At 40.2% G+C, this 22243-nt stretch overlaps 1 long non-coding RNA gene across 1 annotated transcript; it reads left to right on the plus strand.

The window, feature by feature from the left end:
- The first annotated feature begins 9419 nt into the window (after positions 1 to 9419).
- Positions 9420 to 17313, plus strand: LOC104243946 (uncharacterized). The gene is made up of 2 exons (XR_011405514.1): positions 9420 to 10157; positions 17159 to 17313. It is a non-coding gene; the product is annotated as an uncharacterized lncRNA (long non-coding RNA).
- The last annotated feature ends 4930 nt before the right edge of the window (positions 17314 to 22243 follow it).

Genomic DNA, 22243 nt, shown 5'->3' on the forward strand with positions numbered 1-22243 from the left:
CTTTGGTTCAGAGATCCACTCCCCATTATCTTTGGTGAAGCACATTATGGCATTTCGACGTTTACGATTTGAAGCCATAATGTCAAAATACTTAGTGCTGGTATAACCTTCATTAAGCCAATTACTCCTAGACCTTAACTTCCAAAAATCATGTTCCATATGAAGAATATTGTTATACTCCAGTTTGAGGTTGGACTCAAGGTTTTGAAGGAAGTGACTGTTTTGGTAATGAGGGGAAGTTTGGATACCATTTAATGTAGCTAGGATTTGCCTTTTCTTTTTAAAAATATACCCAAACGTAGTATTTTTTCCATTTTGTAACCTCATTTGTAAAATTGTTTTGGGAATCAACCAAGTCTTTTCCAAGCCAACATTGCTTGACAATATTGATAAAATCTGGATGCCTACACCAAATAGTTTCCAAACGGAAAGGTTTATTTCTACTGTCTCCAATCCTAGGGATTAGATTAATGAGAATAGGATTATGACCCGAGTGATTTTTTGGAAGGTGAAGAACCACAACTTTAGGATATAGGGAAATCCAATCTTTGTTAACAAAGATTCGGTCTAGACGTTTCATAATCAACCCTTTAGATTTTTTTTCTATGGTTAGACCATGTGTATTTACGACCCTTATAGCCTAGATCTAAAAGGTTAAATCGGTAAATACTATTCCAAATAGTGTTGCTACGTCTACGGTTTATGGAGTTACCGCCTAATTTATCATTAGAAGTAAGGACATCATTGAAATCACCCCCAAGCAACCAAGGCCCCTTAAAACTATTACTAATATTTTTTATGATGTTCCACATTTCAACATGTTTATAAAGCTTAGTACTAGCATAAATGGAAGACAAAAGACAAGTAGTTTTAGAAGGGAATACCTCAATAGTGGCATGTATCTCTTGATTATTCCTAACAAAATCATGAACCTTGACAACACTAGCATCCCATAAGAACATTATGCCACTAGATTGACCTTTACTAGGAACCTCGATCATTTGAGAAAATTCAAAGTTACTTAGAAGGGACATATGACTTTCCATTCTAGTTTCTAAAAGTGTAACCATGCACGACCTATAAGTATCCAACATTTCCCAAAAATTCATCCTGAAATTCTCACTGTTACCTCCGCGGATGTTCCAAATTATGATATTGGTTGGTCTAAACATGTTTGCATGGATGTTTGTTGGCCCATTTTCCCTCTGGGCTAGAAGGACTGGATTCCTCCTCAATTATGGAACTAAGATCATTGCATGGTTTCCCACTGTTGGGTCTTGAGGAGGCCTCACATCCATTGAGAATTTGTAAAGTGTTGTTGAGCAACTGAGTACATACCTCTTCTCTCGTTGGTCTCTGAATAGATACACTTTTACTTCGTTGATTCTTAAAAACTCTAGGACTGGTCCTGACCCCAGCAGATTTATTTCTTCTTCCTTCTCCATTTCTATGTTTTCTGGTTCTGGTGCATTGGGAGGGGCCTAAGCCTGAGGGATCATTTGTGGGATATAAGGTGGGGCAGGGGGAGATTGTGGGGGTAGAGTGTGTTCATGGGGTGGTGGTTGCATGTTGGAGTTGTTTTGTGGAGCTACACTATCGAATGGGGTTCCAAGGAATGAAGATTGGGTTCATATTGTTGATCTCCCCTGGTGAGAAGAAGAGAAGATCGATTGGAACTTGCTGAGATTGGATTGGGTTAAAGTGAGGGGGAAGACTCCATTGATTTCTCATTGGTTGAGCTTGACTCAGGTTCAATGATGGGGCTAGGGGTGGAGGATGTTGTTCATCCACACATGGTTGAGATAGTTGCTCATCGCCATGTTCATGCCTTCTAATACTAATTGTGCTAGGAAGTGGGAGTTTTGAAGCACAATAATCGTTTCCTGGCCATTTAGAACCATGCTGAATGTTATTGGTAATGGTTGAGGGATTGGATACTATTAGTTGGTTGAGTATTATTTGTGTGTGAAATACGTTTTGTTTTTTTTGGGGGGGGGGATTAGGGAATCATTAGACGTAGTAGTGAAATTATTTGATTGCAAGTTATTTAATTGTCTTGTTTGAGGGGCTACCAAATGGATATCTATTGGCTCATTTACTGCCACATCAATAGCTATGCAAGAAGTGTCGTTACATCCTAGGCCATTTGTGTTTGTATTGGCGAGATTAGACGGAGATTCTAAAGTATCAAAATTATTGTTTGTGACAATGTGATTTTTGTTGTGGTTAAACTTCTCAGCATTTAGAAAAGGAGTAGTAATAGCTCTATTGATAGTAACAATACTTTTGACATCTAGGTTAATATTTTGTAGAGGGGGTTTAGACTTATCTGGGGTGGGAGGGATTGGAACAACTGTCTTACCAGAGTTGTGGTATGACATTTTTGGCTTGTAGATGGAACTTCTTTTTTTGGGGGGGGGGGAAGCAACAGTGTACCAGGCATCCTCCTTGGGCCGAAGATATCCTATTTGCAGCTAGAATTAGAAATGTCCAATGCCTTGGATTGGCTACTGCATAGTCTCCTTCTGGATTGGTAGATTTGCTCCTTTGCTTTATATAGTTGCATGAGGCCATTGAATGCCCTAATCTGCCGCAATGTTTGCATAGAAAATTAACTCCTTCATAATGAATTTCCTGCTTATGTTGGCCAATGAAAATGAATGGTGTAACGGGGACCTCTAATGGAAACTCTATGCAAAGCCTCATAACGACCCCTTAGAGTGGAAGAAGTGCATGCATCAATCTTTAGTAGCTTGCCAATTTTTTTGCCAACTTTTTTGAGTATTAGTCCGTCATAAAATTCCATTGGTAATTGTGCTAAGCATATCTATATAGCAGCATGTGTTATTTTAGCCTTTGAGGCAATAAAATTAGGCACCCATTTTTGAACGGATAGAAAGTGACCAAAGATGAACCAAGGGCCATTGTGGAGGACTTTGAGCATGCTATCTTCATTGCTAAATTTTGTAATATAATAATATGACCCTAGATCAATCAATGTGAAGTTTTCCTTTAATTTCACAAGTCTTGAATCTTCCGTTTGAGTAATTGGTGTTGAATCCTCATTCCTTGTAGTTTTATAATTGTTGAGTACCTCCAGGGAGAGTAAATTCTTTGGAGATCTTCTGGAGATAGTTGAATTAAGTGATCACCATTTGAGTGGTAGATGAAGTTCCCCATATCATCAGGATGGTTTGGTCATGTGAATTGATGATCATGTTAATCTGACCATCTTGTAAGCCATCGATTATTTTGCCTTTGAAACTAGGGTTGGAAGGAATAGTAGTTACTGTAGAATACATTGGATCAATATCGGGTGGTTTAGGAAGAATTAGATTAGAGATCTTTGAATGATGCATGGATAGGCAGTTGATATTTTTTAGTGAGAAGGAGGAGGTTCTCTCACTAAACACCTATATGATTGTGTTACTCTTAGTAACATGTTAAGGAGTTTACGGTAATACATTAAGTAGTTAACAATAGTTTCGTCCTTTTGGTTGACGTCTCAATTTAAGTATGTATTGTGGGCATTAGATTAAAAGAAAAAATGTGTTTCATTTTCAAAATGAATATCACTTTTATCTCTGTTCAAATATCCCTCACCCTAGCTAGCAAAAGATTAAAGGCATGGAAAATATTTTTGTTAGATTAAACTCTCTTGCAACTTGTTAGTTTGGTTAGTTGCTTGGTTTGGTAGACAAAGAAGAACATCTCTGGAACTGTTTAATTTAAGAATCTTTTATTAGGCCTCATTGGTATACACTTGATGGATGTCTGAATCTTAATCATTCAGATCTCAGACACTAAGTGCATTATATTTTTAAAGTCTGAATCTTAATCATTCAGATCTTAATCATTAAATGTATTTTTTTACTTCACAACCACTTAATGGGTCTGAATAGGTCTGTTTGATTAAAATCTATAATAAAGACTTAATTTCATTAAGATGCTATCATACACATCCATTACTAGTTATCGACACACCACCCTCAACCAGAGCCGCCACCACTACCACCACACAGTCCACACCACCTTCAACCAGAGCCGCCACCACTACCACCCCCCACCCCCACCCCCACCACCATCATCCTTAACCATAACCACACACTCACCTACCTCAACTACTACCACCAATCACCCCATCACTTTCAATACCTTAGGCGGCACTGCCCACCATTATAAACTATTACCACCCACCATCACCTTCATCAATCACAAACTCAATCATCATCACCACCCACCATTATTAACTATCACCACCCACTATCATACTCAACTATAATCGTTATCGCTACCAATTACCACTAGCTACTGCCCAGAACCATCACCATTAACCAAAATTACCACCAACTACCGCCTCTAGTCGACAGTCACAAGCGTCTTCGTTAGCCATCACCTCCACCGACTATCATACTAATATTATACTCTTATATATATACATATATATATATATATATGTGTGTGTGTGTGTGTGTGTGTGTGTGTGTGTGTATGTGCATGTGTGTGTATTCATATGTTTAAAAAACAAACGGTGTTTGTTAGCATAATGGACAGATTGTAGAGTATCTTGATTATTATATTCTCGATATGGTGAATATATGGGATATTATTGGTGATATTCTACATTTAGTGTAGAATATTGTGTAGCATTAGTTGTTGAATGTAGGAAGAATATATTATAGGATTTACATTTAGTATAGGATATTTTACTTCCTTTCATCTCTTATTTCTCTTGTGTATAAATACCAATATATTTGATGTATTTGAATAAAGTAATTGAGATAGTCGTTCTTCAGTTTCTTTCATACTTTCTCTGTTCTTGACTGTAAGGCCACGTAAAATTTCATAAAGGAATTTAAGATTTCGTGGTGTCGAGGTAGGATTATGTTTTTGAGGATTGTAGAAGCTCGCCGCGGTACAGACATTTTGGGTTGAAGAATGCACTAAATTGTTGATGGAAATTTTTGGAAAGAGAAGGCGATTCTGCGGTCAAATTTGCGACCGAAGAATAGGTTTGTGGGCCGCATATCCATCGCGGAGTTGAGCAGAGAGTTGTTGAATTTTGAAGTTTGTTTTGCGCCCATTATGCGGTCGCATATCCATTCTGTGGCAGCATAAGTAGTCTGCGGATGGTAGAACGATCGTAGACCTGACCAGTCTAGCCCAAATTTTTAGGACCATTTTACGGTCCAAGTTTGTGGACCGTAGGCGTGATCTGCGGTGCATTTTGTGACCGAAGAGTTGAGATCGGATAGTCCATTTTTTTATTTTTAAAACCCGACCCGAATCAAGGGAAGGGAAGAATGAGACCATAATTTGGAAGTCACCCCCGACCGAGACCTAGATAGCAACCTAACCGAGTACTAAATAATTGAGAAAGGGAAGACCCCCCCCAGAGCCAGAACATTGGCGCCGACATTTTGATAAATAGCCTTTGGGCCTTATTTTGGGGCGACCATCTGATGATTTTAGAGAGAAGTAAGAGCATTTTAGAGAGAGAAGGAGGAAACCTAGCATTCTAATCATTCATTCTTTCCCCAATCTTCAAGAATCAAGGAAGCCAATCACAAGATCTTTTTCTATTCAGTAAGGTTCCATACACGCAATGAAACACTATAAACAACGGTTTGCAACAATAAGCAAATTGATAGAAATACTGTAGAGTAAGCTGGACACAGTCCGAGTCCAATGAGACCAAATAAAGGAAAACAAGTAACAACTCAACAAAAACAACCGGTTTTGCACCAGCTCTATTCAGAAATTTCATTGAAGTACCAAACCTCATAATCACAAATCATGGCTCCCAATTCTTGAACCCTAATCATTTGGCCTCTTATTCCCGCATTACAAATTCATAATTGCACGGTCGACTCACGTGCCAAGAGAGTGACAATATCTAATATTCGCACGGACTGCTCACGTGCCAATAATAATAATGACTCATGATTGCACAGTCAACTCACATGCCAACATTATAACTCTCACATAGAAAGCAAGTACACAAGAGTACATGTAAATGGTCAATAACATTAGGATTCATCTTCCTAACCGATATGGGTGATTTATTTGCGTGTATGCTTGTGCAAGTGTTCTACCACAATTCAAGTCACTGAGTAAGTGTAGAGAGAATGAATGGCACATAAGAAACGATCACCATGAAATGTACATGGTATAACTCACACAGGGTAGACACACCACTACAAAAATAACAACAATAACAATGCCCCCAGGCCATCACAAGTCAGCACAAATCATTTTCCAATATAGCCCACCTTGTCTCGCCACGTGCGCTATAACAAAGTAAATGCCGGCTTTGTCTCGTCGCACGTGTATAATAAAATTCCCACATTGTCTTGCCACATGTGCAAACCCATATATATAGCCCGCATTGTCATGCCGCATGTGCATATATCAATACTAATAATAGCACGACAGAAACCTCGTGCAACACAATAACAATCGCACGATAGAAAGAGGTAAACAACAGGGGCTCTCCCTAGATAACGCCTCGTGGCCCCAAAAGTAAATATGCAACAAGGGCGCTCTCGAGGTACCGCCTTGTAGTCCCAAATGTAAATATGCAACAGGGGCGCTCTCGAGGTATGATGAGTGTAGACATGTAATTTTTGACCCTCCCCGAGATTTTATATATTTTAGTATTTAAATATTTAGTTTAGGCCTATGTAAGGCCCCGTGAAATTTCTACTCAAAAACCCGAGTCTTGTGGTGCCAAGTTAGGATCATGTGTTAGAAAAGCTTGCCGCGGTTTGGACCTTTTGGATTGATCTGTACGTTAGAAAGTTAAGAAATTATGTTTTCCAGAAAATGTGCGATTCTGCGGTCCATTATGCGGTTGCATAATAGGTATGCGGACCGCATATTCGCCGTAGAACCAGTCAGTGTGTTGGTCAATTTGAGGTCAACTATGCGACCAATTATGCGATCGCATAATCGGTATGCGGGACGCATAGTCCTCGCATAATTCCCTTGAAATTTTTGTGAAGGCAGTTCTGCAGTGCATTATGCGACCGTAGAACAAGTATGCGTACCGCATTTCCGTCGCATACCTGGGCAGTGTGTTCAGTTTTTGGGACTATTTTTGCAGTCCATTTTGTGGGCCGCATGTTAGATATGCGATCGCAGATCTGAGTCGGGGCTCCTATTTTCTAATTTTTAAAACCCGACCTTCTCTATGTTATTTTTACTAAGATAGAGTGAGAAAAGGAGTTCTAGAGAGAGAGAGAGAGTGACCTTCATCCAATCCCCACCTAACTCTCACCCCAAAATCGTGAAGATTGGCAAGAAAGGTGCTAGGTCTTGACCCTAAAAAGGTAAGAACTTGTTCCATAATCTGTAATTTTGAACTTTCTATTTAAAATAAGGGATTAACAATTGAGTTCTTGGGGAAAATGGCTAAAAATTTTGCATGCATAAGAAATAATGGGGTATGGAGAGGATGAGACTAAAGAGACAACAATTGAAGTATAACATTGAAGAAATCTCTTTCAAAAAGGGACCTAAGATCACCATGCTCACTTGGTGCTTGATAGTATACCTGAACGAGCTAAAATCTTAACCATATCACTAATTCTTGGTTCGATTTATAATTCTTATACTATAGATTGAAGTGCTAAGAGTCCTGAAATTTTGTAAGAATTAAGGAAAGCTTAAACAATATATGTATGGCTAAAACCTCGTCTTTTAGAAATCGAGCTCCGTCGGTGTTTGCTATGGTAAGACTAAACTTGAATTGTTGTATGGATTGTTGTTTCACATGAATTTAGGGTTACAACTTTATATGCGTGAAAGATGTGTCTCAATATGATAAATGTGTTATTCTTGATAACATGAAAGGCTGCCAGGAATATGAATCATGTACTGAAATGCTTAGACCTTAAGTTGAGATTGAAGCTGTATATGTTGTGTCCTCTATGTGAAGTCTCATCTACACTTTTAACTTTCTTTTCTCTTGTGTGCACATATTATGCTAAATTACCAGTCTAACATTGAAATTGGGAACGATGTGAAATGTGGCCTAGTGCCAAATATATGACGTGATAGCTGTGGCCCCAAGTGCCTATGAAATGATATATATGATATAACGATTGAATTGAGATTGATTGATGGAAAAGGGAAACGCCATGGTAAGGCGGATTAGCCGATCGGGCCGAGATCGGACGCCATGCCGCACACATGGTGGTATTATGATGATATTGAACCCTGGATAAAAAGGAAAAAATGAGATTGTGATTGAAATGTATGTCTCAAATAAGGCAACCTAGCCGATCGGGTCGAGATCGGACTCCGCTCAATCTAGCGGTGGTATAGTGAACAATGATGAACAGTATGAAATGCCCCAAACTAAAGGCTATGAAAACATAATGTGAAAATTGTATGATTCTTTTACATTGATAATGTTGTGATCGTTTAAAGCTAAGTTATGCTTGTGCCTTCATTATATTTGGTATAAAAAGTTTTTTCTAACTAGATGGTGTTTAATTATACATACTAGTACTATTCCATGGTACTAACGTCCCTTTTGCCGGGGGCGCTACATTTTTAAATGAATGATCCATTGCAGATAGTGTTGATCGCGCGTAGTGGAGTACCTTCTTCTCAAAGTATTGGTGAACCCCTTTCTCCTTCAAGGGGGGTTACATTGCACATCTTTTGTTGTGGACTTCCACTTTTGAGGTATAGCCGGAGCCTTGTTGCCGGCATTGTCATACTTGTCTTTTACATCTTTAGAGGCTCCGTAGACATGTGTGTGGGCTATGTACGGGTCTTGGATGAGTCTACGAACTATGTTGTAATTCTAACTCTCGCTTCTCTAAAGTGTAATTGTATGGAATCTTGGAAACTTAACTACGGCTTAATGTTGTGATATAAAATGAACTAACAATGTTGAATGTACTATCTTTCCTTATCTACATAAATGAAAGCATGATTTCCTTATTCATATTGAGTTGGGTAGGAAGTGTTGGATAAGGCTTGCTCAGTTGGGTTCACTCGACCGAGCGTCGGTCGCGCCTCCCGAGGTTGGGGCGTGACAGCCTAATATCACTATTTTAATTAGTTTTTGACTCTTTTACTTCATTTGTCACAAAAATAAAAATTACAAAAAATATTTTCTTTATTTAGGTAATTGATATTTTGTCTTGTTACTTTCAGTTTATTTACCTTTCATAAAATTTAAAAATATAAAAATAGTTTTATTTGTTACCTCAATGTGTAATTTTAGTATTTTTGCATTATAGTTATTTACTTAACTAGCATGAATTAGTAACAATCGTATTTTTAATTTGTTCTTTAGAAAAGAAGAAAAAACCAAATTAATTTTAAGATGGACATGATCTTGATTTTAAAATCAAAAGACGGTCCAAAAAAGAGTCATTCTTAGACAAAAGTTAGTCCAAAATTTTGTCAAGCCCAATTTCTTTCTTCTCCAATCCATAAGCCCATACCGCCCTAAGCTAAAGACCCCTTCATCTCCACATTAAAAGAAAAAAAACCTAGAAGACCTAAAAAAAAGGAGATCAGCCGCAGAAACAAAAAAAAAGACCACCACCCACGCCGTTCTTCTTCGTTTCATAACCTAAGAACACCTCTGTTCTTCTTCAACACCAACGACACGCCCTCCCTGAACTTCTTCTTCTCCAAGCCTAAAACTCCAATAAGATCCCCTGATCTCTCAGGCACAAACCAACAGAAGCAGCCGTGATTTCAACCCAAGAACACCCCCTAGACCTTTCTTCCCCATCTTCACAAAATCAAAAAAAAAAAAAAAAAAGAACCCTAAAAGATATCCAGCCCGTCTTCCTCACCATAACTCCGGTGACCAAGCGTACACAGCAGCCCCCCGTTGCCGTCTCTCACCAGACCCAACCCAGCTCGCCGGAAAAACGCCAACGACCACCCGCCGGAAACCAGCAACAGTGATACGCAGCAGAAATCAACCACCTATTTTTAAAAACAAACCAATTAGATCTGAAAACCAAGAAAAGGTTTCTGAAAATCTCAATTTCCAAGAGGTTTTTGAGTCGAAATTTGCTGCTCGATTGTTGAGGTTTTCCGGACCCGTGCGATTTCAGTCGAGGTTTTTCGGTCCGAGTTTCCACACTACAGCTGCTGTAATTGGAAAATATGTCCCCTTTGAGGTCAATTTCTTTCTAATCTTAAATTTCCTCTCTGTTTCCAAGATATTAAGTTTTGACGATTATGAATGCCGTGTAGTTATGCGTGTTTCGTTGCTTGTCTGAGACTCTCTTGATTTGGTCCATTTATGTCGAAGTTTTCATTGATGCAATCATGTACATGTGTAATAGCTATTTTTGTTTTGGTTGGTTTATTTGTGTTTGTGAATTGGTGAAGAAGACTACTACTGTCTCCGCCGCTGGTAGTGAGGACTGTGGTGGAGTTCCAATTAATATTTAAACTAATATGTGTGCCCATTTCTTGTCACTTTCTCAAAATAAAAAAAGAAGAAAAATTAAGTGGTGAAATTAATGGACTAACCCTTTCTTTATTTTTAATTAATAAATTTGATGAACCATCTGTCAAGGGGAAATTGTTGACTCATTTCCAATTTTTGTTACTATTATAAGTTTCCTTTTGTACCAACTCTATTTCAAGTTACTTTATTGTTAAATCTCTCGTCTGATGCCACTAGTCTTTCGAATTAGATCATTGAATTAATGGTATATTATGTGAATGGGAGCTTAGGACTAGGAGGATCAAATTCATTTTCTCTGGCGGGCGTTGATGTTCTAGTATCTCTAGTAGTTTTTCTGAATGGTTAAAGATCTACCAATTTTGGGTTGCGACATACGTGAGTGGGCAAACTTTTTGGCGTGATTAATAATGAATCGTCGAGATTATGGGTACGGTTTCCGTGGCATTGTCAAGATACGTAAATCTCAATTCAGGTGTGCATTTTATGTGACCCGACCATAATTTTGAATAATAATAATAATAAAATAAACATATCGTGAATCGCGGGTGCATTTTATGTAGCGTGGTTTGCAATGTGTACGATGATCATGAATTATCCTAACATTAAAAGCGGTTGCAAAGTTAAAAATGCACGCAGGTTTAAAATGTGTAATTAATCGGATAATTAAGCCAATAATAATAGTTGAGCGGCCGTGCTAAAATCACAGAACTCGGGAATGCTTAACACCTTCTTTCGAGTTAACATAATTCTTTACTCGGATTTCTGTGTTTTGCGGACTGTAGAACAGAGTCAAACTTCCTCGATTCAGAATTTTAAACCGGTGACATGAGACGCCATAAATTATCCCAAGTGGCGACTCTGAATTTTAAATAAATAATCATGTTTCGATTATTATCACTTTAATTGGAAAAACTCATCTATACCCCTTCTAGGGTAGAAAAAGGAGCTGTCACACCTCTTTTTCTACACCGAAGGGGGTATAAGTGAGTTTTTCCAATTAAAGTGACAATAACCAAAACGAGATTATTTATATCAAATACAGAGTCGCCACTTGGGATATTTTATGGTGTCCCAAGTCACCGATTTAAAATCCCGCATCGAGGAAGTTGACTCTTATTTATGGTTTACGAATACAAAAATTCGGGTAAAGAATTCTGTTAACCGGGAGAAGGTGTTAGACATTCCTGAGTTCCGTTGTTTTAGAACGGTCGCTCAACTATTATTATTGGCATAATTATCTGATTAATTACACATTTTAAACCTACGTGCATTTTTAACTTTCTAACAGCTTTTAATGTTTTTAGGAAAATTCATGATCATCATACACTTGCTTATTTTTGAAAACGCATCATAAATCACGCTACATGAAATGCACTCGCGGTTCACGACATGTTTAATTTATTTAAAATTATTGGAAATTGAAGTCGGGTCACATAAAATGTACATCCGAATTTGAAAATTATATATCACGACTACATCCCGGGAATCGTACCCGTAGCTATGATGATTTATATTATAACGCGCTTAAAGCAAGCTACAAGATTGTTAATGAATACTACAAAAATTTTTATGGACTAATAAAAGTGAGCAATAAACCAGACAACGAATCAAACGTTAATTATTGCAAACATAGAGTGAGATAGAAGAAAGAATGGACCTCAAAAGCTTTGAATCGCAAAACTCATTAACTGGATGGGACCTTGACCGGAAAACTTCAGCGGCGCCGGAAACTTGAACGGAAATTGACAACCCGAAACACCTCGAGTCGAACTCCGAACCAAAATTGATCTCCATTTTCATACTTGAAAACCAAAATTCAAAACCCAAATGAAAAAAAAACAGAAACGTCTATATCCATATACGTATATGCACATTTTTATCTTTTTCTGAAATTTAAACAAACATTGAAAACCATAAAAATGAGCCGCTGAATCCTTCGCTTTGAAACTCAATTTTCATCCCATGTTTCTATCCTGAATTTTCTCAACGACTCTGTACGTTCTCTGCCTCTATTTCGTTCCCCCTCCCCTCTGTTTTCGACTCTCTATCTCTGTTCTTTTCTACCTTCGACGTCTGTTGCTGCTAGCTGGAGGGTGGTCGCTGGTGGTTGTTGGTATGGGAGATAGGTGAGAGTGGTGTGTAGATGAAGAAGATTAAGAGAGGTACGACTGGTTATGGAGATGGCAGAAGCGGGTGATGAGGGTGGTCATGTGGCAGTGAGGTTTTGGAGATGAGTGGTCGCTGGTTCTGTTGCTGGCAGCGTCGCCAGGAGAGGAGCGAGTTGGTGAGGGAGATGGACTGCTGCTTGGAGAGGATGACGGCTGGATCTGGTCTTGGTTGTTCTTCTCTAGGGTTTGTGTTAAGAAAGATAAAGGAGCTGAAGGTTGTTTAGGGTTTTTTTTTTCTTGTGTTGTGAAGGGTCCCCATGAAGAAGAAGAGTCCTTAGGTTAAAAAAATGGATGGTCCTTCCCTTTTTAAAAAAATCTGATCTCTATTATAGAAAAGGGGTCAAATTAGGTCTTAGGGTTAGGTTAGTGGGTATTGGACAAAGGATAATTGGGCTTGGATTTAGGAAATTGGGTTGGACCATGTCTTTTGAGTTTGAATCTAGGCTAAGAATACCAAATAACAATGTACCTATAAAGTATAAAAATCACTCTTAATTAAAATAAGCTAATATAAAACTAAATACTAAAAGCGAAACTATTTTTTTTATATTTTTAATTTTATGAAAGGTAAATAAACCAAAAATAACTAAATAAAATATGAATTAGCCAAATAAGAGAAACTAGTTTTGTAATTTTTATTTTTGTGATAAAATAAAGTAAACGGGTCAAAACTAGTTAAAATAGCGATATTATATCTAAACTAGATATTTAAACGCTAAAATGTATGAAATCTCGGAGAGGGTCAAAAATGACATGTCTACAGCTGCCCTTCTTTGACTGGAAACACGAAGAGTTGTCAGACAAAGAATGACGAGACAGGTTTTTGACCCGACCCTTATTTAGAGAGACCAAAACTAAAAGAGAGGAGAATGTCACCGAGCCTTGGTATCTGAGCTGCCTACATCTCCTTGGCTATAAATGAATCAGGCCACGTGTAGTTCAGAAGTAGGAATAGTGATAGAGTATACCGAGGTGGAGAGCCGATTGAGGTGTCGTTCTGTCGATGTTCCGGTCCGCGGTCCTGTTATTACATTAAAAATCAAGATTAAAAAGACTAACTAAGCCTATTAGCTACGAGTTACAAGATCCCGATCTATGAGTCTTCTGAAGCTTGATCTTGAGTCTTGGTTGGTTCTTCGTGCGGACTCTGATCTGAATCTTGATGCTTGTTAGCTGCAGGTGTTAGTTCATTCTTCCACGGCTTCTTCGGATCAAGAGCCGACATGCAGTGCTCGTGACTTCAGTCATGTCTTGAGCAACTCACATCTTTCATCTGCTTCTGCATTTGGATTCACTTCCCTCTTTTTTCTTTTCTTTCTTTTTTCTTGGATTGAGACTTCTTCTTTGGTCATCTCAAACCTCCGTGCCTCGAGGTAAAAACCTTATTCTTCAGGCAACTCGTGCTACCTCTGATTTGAAATTTGAAATGAATTCTGAAATGACTTCCCCCATTCTCTAGGTAGGTGCCTGCTACTAACTGGAAACTTGAAATAAATTCCCTCATTCTCCAGGTGGGCGCCTGCAGCTTACATGAAACTTAAAATGACTCTGAATTGAATTATGAAATGACTTCCCTCATTCTCCAGGTGGGGCGCCTGCTAATGACTTAAAACTAGAAATGAATTCCCTTGTTCTCAAGGTGAGTGCCTGCAACTGACTTAAAACTCGAATAAATTCCCTTGTTCTCCAGGTAGGCACCTGTAACTTAAACTTGAAATGAATTCCCTTGTTCTCCAGGTGGGCGCCTGCAACTTAAACTTGAAATGAATTCCCTTGTTCTTCAGGTGGGCGCCTAATGCTCACTTAAAATTTGAAATAAATTCCCTTATTCTCCAAGTGGGCGCCTGATGCTGACTTAAAATTTGAAATAAATTTCCTTGTTCTCTAGGTGGGCGCCTGATGCTGACTTAAAATTTGAAATAGATTCCCTTGTTCTCCAAGTGGGCGCCTGATGCTAAAACTTGAAGTGAATACCCTTGTTCTCTAGGTGGGCGCCTAATGCTGACATAATATTTGAATTAAATTCCTTTGTTCTCCAGGGGGCGCCTGCAACTTAAACTTGAAATGAATTCCCTTGTTCTCCAGGTGGGCGCCTGATGCTGACTTAGAATTTGAAATAAATTCTCTTGTTCTCCAGGTGGACACCTGCAACTTAAACTTGAAATGAATACCCTTGGTCTTCAGATGGGCGCCTGATGCTGACTTAAAATTTGAAATAAATTCTCTTGTTCTCCAGGTGGACGCCTGCAACTTAAACTTGAAATGAATTCCTTTGTTCTCCAGGTGGGCGCCTGATGCTGACTTAAAATTTGAAATAAATTCCCTTGTTCTCCATGTGGGCGCCTGATGCTGACTTAGAATTTGAAATAAATTTCCTTGTTCTCCAGGGGGCGCCTGCAACTTAAACTTGAAATGAATTTCTTTGTTCTCCAGGTGGGCGCATGATGCTGACCTAATATTTGAAGTAAATTCCCTTGTTCTCCAGGTGGGTGCCTGCAACTTAAACTTGAAATGAATTCCCTTGTTCTCCAGGTGGGCGCCTGATGCTGACTTAGAATTTGAAATAAATTCTCTTGTTCTCCAGGTGGGCGCCTGCAACTTAAACTTAAATCCCATTATCCTGGAGGGTCCAGAAAACTTGAACTTAAATCCCATTATCCAGGAGGCCCCTGAACTTAAGGAAAGCTAAAAACTCTTTGTGACGACCCAAAAGGTCATCACTTGTTTTAAAAGTAAATACTGCATTTCGAGGCCTTAAAAACCTCTTTCTGTCTCATCTCATTTTGTGTGTGCAGTCCGGGCGCGTAGCCGGAAAGCCAATATGTAAAAATCTATGAAAAATGATAAATTTTGAATATAAAATGAATTAAGTTGACTTCGGTCAACATTTTGGATAAACGGACCCGGACTCATGATTTGACGGTCCCGGAGGGTCCGTAGGAAAATATGGGACTTGGGCGTATGCCCGGAATTGAATTCCGAGGTCCCAAGCCCGAGAAATGAATTTTTAAAGAAAATTGTTTTCTAAGATTATTTATGAGATTTGGAAATAAATTGTGATTAGAACTTGATGGTATCAGGCCCGTATTTTGGTTTCGGCGCCCGATACAGGTCTTATATGTGATTTAAGATAAGTTTGTGAAATTTGGTAAGAAATGGACTTGAAACGGCGTGAATCAGATTGTTTTTGAGAAAATTGAAAATTTGAAGTTCTCAAGAAAATTTCATGATATTGATGCAAATTCATATTTGATGTTATTTTAGTGATTTGAATGCACGAGCAAGTCCATATGATGTTTTTAGGTTGGTGTGCATGTTTGGTTTGGAGCCCCGAGGGCTCGGGTGAGTTTTGAATAGGCCACGGGGTGAATTTTTGGACTTATGGAATTGCAAGCTTCAGCTATTTCTGTGCAGGCCTGCAGGCTTCGCATTTGGATAGCAAATGCGAGGGCTTTGTCGCAATTGCGAAAGTAGCCCAGGCCAGCTCTCTCTCACAAATGCGAGAACGCCCTCGCAAATGCGATGCACCCTTTTTGGGCCTGTTATCGCAAATACGATCAATTGTTCGCATTTCCCATCTCGTAAATGCGAGAACCCATTCGCAATTCCCAACATAGCAGAGGTCGGGGTTCGCAATTGCGAACAGGACCTGCAACCTGCAATTTTTATACTTAGCCGAAAATCAACCATTTTTTACATCTCTTCAAAACACAAACTCCCTAGGGCGATTTTTCAAGAACAACTCTTCTTCCAAATCGATTGTAAGTCCATTTTAACTCGTTTTCTTCAATCATTTTTTCACATAATTGCAACTCAAATCAATGATTTTCATGGGGGAAATTGAGTGTTTTTGGTAGAACCTAGGTTTTTTAAAAATTGGGGATTTGAACCTCGATTTGAGATCCGATTTTAAAACAAATTATATATTTGGGTTCGTGTGGGAATGGGTAATCAGGTTTTGGTTCGAACCTCAGGTTTTGACCATGTGGACCCGGGGGCGATTTTTGACTTTTTGGGTAAAACTTTGGAAAAGTTATTTTCATGCATTAGAATTGATTCATTTAGCGTTTATTGATGTAATTAAGTAACTTGTGTCTAGATACGAGCGAATTGGTTGTGGAATCAAGAGGTAAAGAGATAGTAGAGACTTGAATTGTGTTCGTGGCATCGAGGTAAGTGTTTGGTCTAACCTTAGTTTGAGGGATTAGGAGTCGTGTCTTATTTGCTACGTGTTAATTGTGAAGTACGATGTATAGGCATGGTGACGAGTATCTATACGTCGGTGTCAAGCACGCCCGTGAGTCTTGTATTGTAATTGTTATGACTCCGTTGTGGTTTATTACGCTTCACATGTTATTATCATTACTGTTCCCTTGCCGGGATGTTATTATCATTATTGTTCCCTTGCCGGGATATTATCATCATTATTGTTCCTTTGCCGTGATGTTATTGTCATATTATTGTTCCCTTGCCGGGATGTTTGTTTTGATATTATTGTTCCCTTGCCGGGACCTTTTTGTGATTGGTGTTGATAAAGGAAATGGAAGCGGATTGCACGCCTGCAACAAGATATATGGAATGGGAGCGGGTTGCACGCCTGCAACAAGATATGTGAAATGGGAGCGGTTGTACGCCTGTAACGAGATATATGAAATGAAATCTGGTTGCACGCCTGCAACGAGATATATGAAATGGGATCGGGTTGCTCGCCTGCAACGAGTTATATGAAATGGGATCGGGTTTTACGCTTGCTACGAGATATATGAAATGGGATCGGGTTGCACGCCTGCAACAAGATGTGAAATGAAAGTGAATTCTGCATTTATTTTCCTTATCTTTGTTAGTAATTAGATTTTGGTTTCTTTATATTCTCTTGATATTTTGTTGTTATATGTTTTTTCCCGAAGCATGCTTCCCCTGCCCAAATTTTAACTGTAATTACCTGCTTTTATATTTCCGCTGTATATGATTTAACTGCACAGGTTTATTTGGTGGTTTGGTCCTAGCCTCGTCACTACTTTGCTGAGGTTAGGCTAGGCACTTACCAGCACATGTAGTTGGTTGTGCTGATACTACACTCTGCACTCTTTTGTGTAGATCCCAGTGTTGTAGACTTCGAACCACAGTAAGGTTGCTGCCTTTAGTCCAACAGGCGACCCGAGGTAGTCCTGCAGGCGTCCTCGAGCCTTGGCGTCACTTCCTATCTTTCTTTTATCCTGTTTCCTTTACTTATTTCAGAAACAATGTATCTTTATCTTTCAGACGTTGTATGTAGTATTCTTAGACCATCTGTGAAACTGTGACACTGAATTCTAGGTAGAGTTGTATTTAGACTTCCGCAGTTTGTATTAAGATAAATTTTCAGATTTTGTCTTCCGCTTAATTATTTCCGCTATTTGCATGATATCTACTCATCACTGATAATGGTTTAAAACTAGAAAAAGTTAAGTAATTAGAATAATTTGGCTTGCCTAGCTTTCACAAGTATGCGCCATCACGACTCTCGAGGGTGGGAAATCCGGGTTGTGACAAGTTGGTATCAAAGCTCTAGGTTACATGGGTCTCACAGTTCACAGACAAGCTTAGTAGAGTCTGAGAGATCAGTACAGAGACGTCTGTATTTATCCCAGAGGCTACAGAGTTAGGAAAAACTTCACTTCTATTCTTCTCTGTCATGCGGTTTTTGTTCTATTAAGGTTAAATTGAAACCTCTATTCTTGTCCTTTCGCAAATGGCAAAGTCACGTACCGCTTCTTCAGCCGAGCAACAACACAGATCGGTGATAGGTCAGCTACATCTTCGGAGGCTTTATGGAGGTTGGATAGGTTTCACCAAGCTCTTCACTACTACCTTCAGCGGTGCATCTTCGGAGGATCCCCAGGATTATCTAGACAGTTGTCATGAGGTTCTTAGGAACATAGGGATAGTGGAGACCAATGGGGTCTACTTTGCTACTTTTTGCTTATCTGGATCCGCCAAGACTTGGTGGAAGGATTATTGTTTGGCTAGACCAGTTGGGTCACCAGCTTTGACTTGGGATCAGTTTCCTCAGCTGTTTTTGGAGAAATTTCTTCCTGTCACTCAAAGAGAGATCTATTGGAGGCAGTTTGAGCGTCTCCATCAGGGTTCTATGACTGTTACTCAGACGAGACCAGGTTTATTGGTTTGGCCTGTCATGCTCTACTTATACTTCCATTGAGATAGTGAGAGAGTGAGAAGGTTCCTTGAGGGGCTCATTTAGCCTATTCGACTTCAGATGGCTAAGGAGGCGGGGAGTGAGATTTCTTTTCAGGAGGCGGCCAATGTGGCCAGGAGAGTTGAGATGGTTCTATCACAGGGAGGTGGTCAGGTGTCTGACAAGAGGCCTCGTCATTCAGGCAGATTCAGTGGTACCTCATCTGGAGGCAGGGATTCGTATGGTAGAGGCCATCCTCCTAGGCCTTTTCAGTCAGCACTTCAGGTTTCTCATGGTGCTTCAGGTGGTCGTTGTTCTCATATGTAGTATTCCGATCAGCAGACCTATAGTGCACCACCAGCTCCTATCAGTGCATCGCCATTTCAGAGTTTTTAGGGTCGTTAGCCCCTGCATCCGAAGGCTTGTTTTACTTGTGGCAACACGAGGCACATTGCTAGATATTGCCCTCGAGCACCGAGAAGTTCTCAGCAGCAGGGTTCCCGTGCCATGTTTTAGGCACCGAGTGTTCCACAGCCCGCCCAACCAGCTAGAGGTGGGTTTAGAGGTGCTAGAGGTGGAGGTAGAGGTATTAGAGGTGGAGCTCAGGATGATAGAGGTGGAGGCCAGCCAGCAACAGGCCGTCCTAGAGATGTAGTTCAGGGTGGTGGGGCCCAGCCCTGATGTTATGCTCTTCTAGCCAAGCCCGAGGCTGAGGCTTCCGATGTAGTTATCACAGGTCATGTTCTGGTTTGTAACAGAGATGCTTCAGTTTTATTTGATCTAGGATCTACATACTCCTATTTGTCATCTTATTTTGCACTGTATCTGGTCATGCCTAGTGATTCTTTGAGTGCTCCCGTTTATGTGTCTACACCGGTGGGTGATTCTATTGCGTTAAATCAAGTTCATCGTTCATGTATAGTTGTGATTGGGGATCCTGAGACTCGTGTAGATTTGCTTCTGCTGGACATGGTTGATTTTGATGTCATATCGGGGATGAACTGGTTATCACCTTACCACGCTATCTTGGGTTGTCATGCCAAGATGGCGACCTTAGCCCTGCCAGGTTTACCACGTTTAGAGTGGAGAGGAACTCCTGGTCATTCTACCTATAGTGTTATCTCTTATGTGAAGGCTCGGCGTATGGTCGAGAAGGGGTGTTTGGCCTATTTGGCATATGTTCGTGATTCTAGTGCCGAGGTTCCTTCTATTGATTCTGTGCCTGTTGTTCGTAAGTTCCCTGAGGTATACCCTTTAGACCTGCCGAGTATGCCACCCGACAGGGATATCGACTTCTGCATTGATTTGGCTCTAGGCACTTAGCCCATTTCTATCCCGTCGTATCGTATGGCCCCGCCTGAGTTGAAAGAGTTGAAGGAGCAGTTGCAAGACTTGCTTGAAAAAGGTTTTATTAGACCCAGTGTTTCGCCTTAGGGTGCGCCGATGTTGTTCGTTAAGAAGAAGGATGGATCGATGAGAATGTGTTTTGATTATCAGCAGTTGAACAAGGTTACAATCAAGAATAAGTATCCGTTGCCGAGGATTGATGATTTGTTTAATCAGCTTCAGGGTTCCAAGGTACTTTCGAAGATTGACTTGAGATCTGGCTACCATCAGTTGAGGATTAGGGCATCCGATGTCCCTAAGACAGCTTTCCGCACTCGGTACGGGCATTATGAGTTCTTGGTGATGTCATTCGGGATGACAAATGCCCTAGTAGCTTTATGGATTTGATGAACCGAGTGTTCAGGCCTTATTTTGATTCGTTCGTGATAGTCTTCATTGATGATATTTTGATCTATTCCCGCAGCCGGGATGAGCACGAACAACATCTTAGAGTGGTTCTTCAGACTTTGAGGGATAGTCAGTTGTATGCTAAGTTTTCGAAGTGTGAATTCTAGTTGAGTTCAGTTGCATTCTTGGGTTATGTTGTATCAGTAGAGGGTATTCAGGTTGATCCAAAGAAGATTGAGGCAGTCAAGAACTGGCCTAGACCAACATTAGCTATTGAAATCCAGAGTTTCTTGGGATTGGCAAGCTACTATCATCGGTTCGTGGCGGGGTTTTCATCTATCGCAGCCCCGATGACCAAGTTGACCTAGAAGGGTGCCTAGTTCAGATGGTCGGATGAGTGTGAGGCGAGCTTTTAGAAGCTCAAGACAGCCTTGACTACGACACCAGTGTTGGTTTTGCCCATAGGTTCAGGGCCATATGTAGTTTATTGTGATGCATCTCGTATTGGACTTGGTGCGGTATTGATACAGGATGGCAAGGTCATTGCCTATGCTTCGCGGCAGTTAAAGATTCATGAGAAGAATTATCCAGTTCATGATTTGGAGTTAGCAGCCATTGTTCATGCGTTGAAGATTTGGAGGCATTATCTGTATGGCATGGCATGTGAGGTGTTCACGGATCACAAGAGTCTGTAGTATTTGTTCAAGTAGAAGGAGCTAAATTTGAGGCAGTGAAGGTGGTTGGAGATATTAAAGGACTATAATATCACCATCTTATATCATCCGGGGAAGGCCAGTGTGGTAGCCGATGCTTTGAGTAGGAAGTTAGCTAGTATGGGCAGTTTTGTTTATATCCTGGTCGATGAGAGGCTGCTTGCTTTGGATGTTTAGGCTTTGGCCAATCAGTTCGTTAGGTTGGATGTTTCTGAGCCTAGCCGTGTGTTAGATTGCACAGTCACTCGTTCTTCTTTATTGGAGCATATCCAAGATCGGTAGTATGATGATCCTCATTTGTATGTCCTTAGGGACACGGTGCAGCACAGAGGTGCCAAGCAGGTCTCCTTAGGAGATGATGGAGTTTTGAGGTTGTAGGGTCGAGTTTGTGTGCCTAATGTGGATGTGCTTCAAGAGTTGGTTTTAGAGGAGGCCCATAGTTCCCGGTACTCTATTCATCAGGGTACCACTAAGATGTATCAGGATTTGCGGCAACATTATTGGTGGAGTAGAATGAAGAATGATATCGTTGCGTATGTGGCTCGGTGTTTGAATTGTCAGCAGGTTAAGTACGAGCATCAGAGGCCTGTTGATTTGTTTCAGAAGATTGAGATTCCTGAGTGGAAGTGGGAGTGTATCACTATGGACTTCGTTGTTGGACTCCCACAGACTCAGAGGAAGTTCGATGTAGTGTGGGTTATTGTTGATAGGCTGACCAAGTCAGCACCTTTCATTCTTGTGGCAGTCTCATATTCTTTCGAGTGGTTAGTTGAGATCTATATCCGGGAGATTGTTCGCCTTCATGGTGTGCCCGTGTCTATCATTTCGGACCGAGGTACGTAGTTTACCTCACATTTCTGGAGAGCGTTCAGCGAGAGTTGGGCACACGGGTTAAGTTGTGCACAATGTTTCATCCTCAGACGGACGGGTAGTCCGAGCGGGCTATTCAGATTTTGGAGGATATGCTTCGAGCTTGTGTCATTGACTTTGGAGGCTCGTG

Source organism: Nicotiana sylvestris, chromosome 2 (assembly GCF_000393655.2).
Source record: "Nicotiana sylvestris chromosome 2, ASM39365v2, whole genome shotgun sequence".
NCBI lineage: Eukaryota > Viridiplantae > Streptophyta > Magnoliopsida > Solanales > Solanaceae > Nicotiana > Nicotiana sylvestris.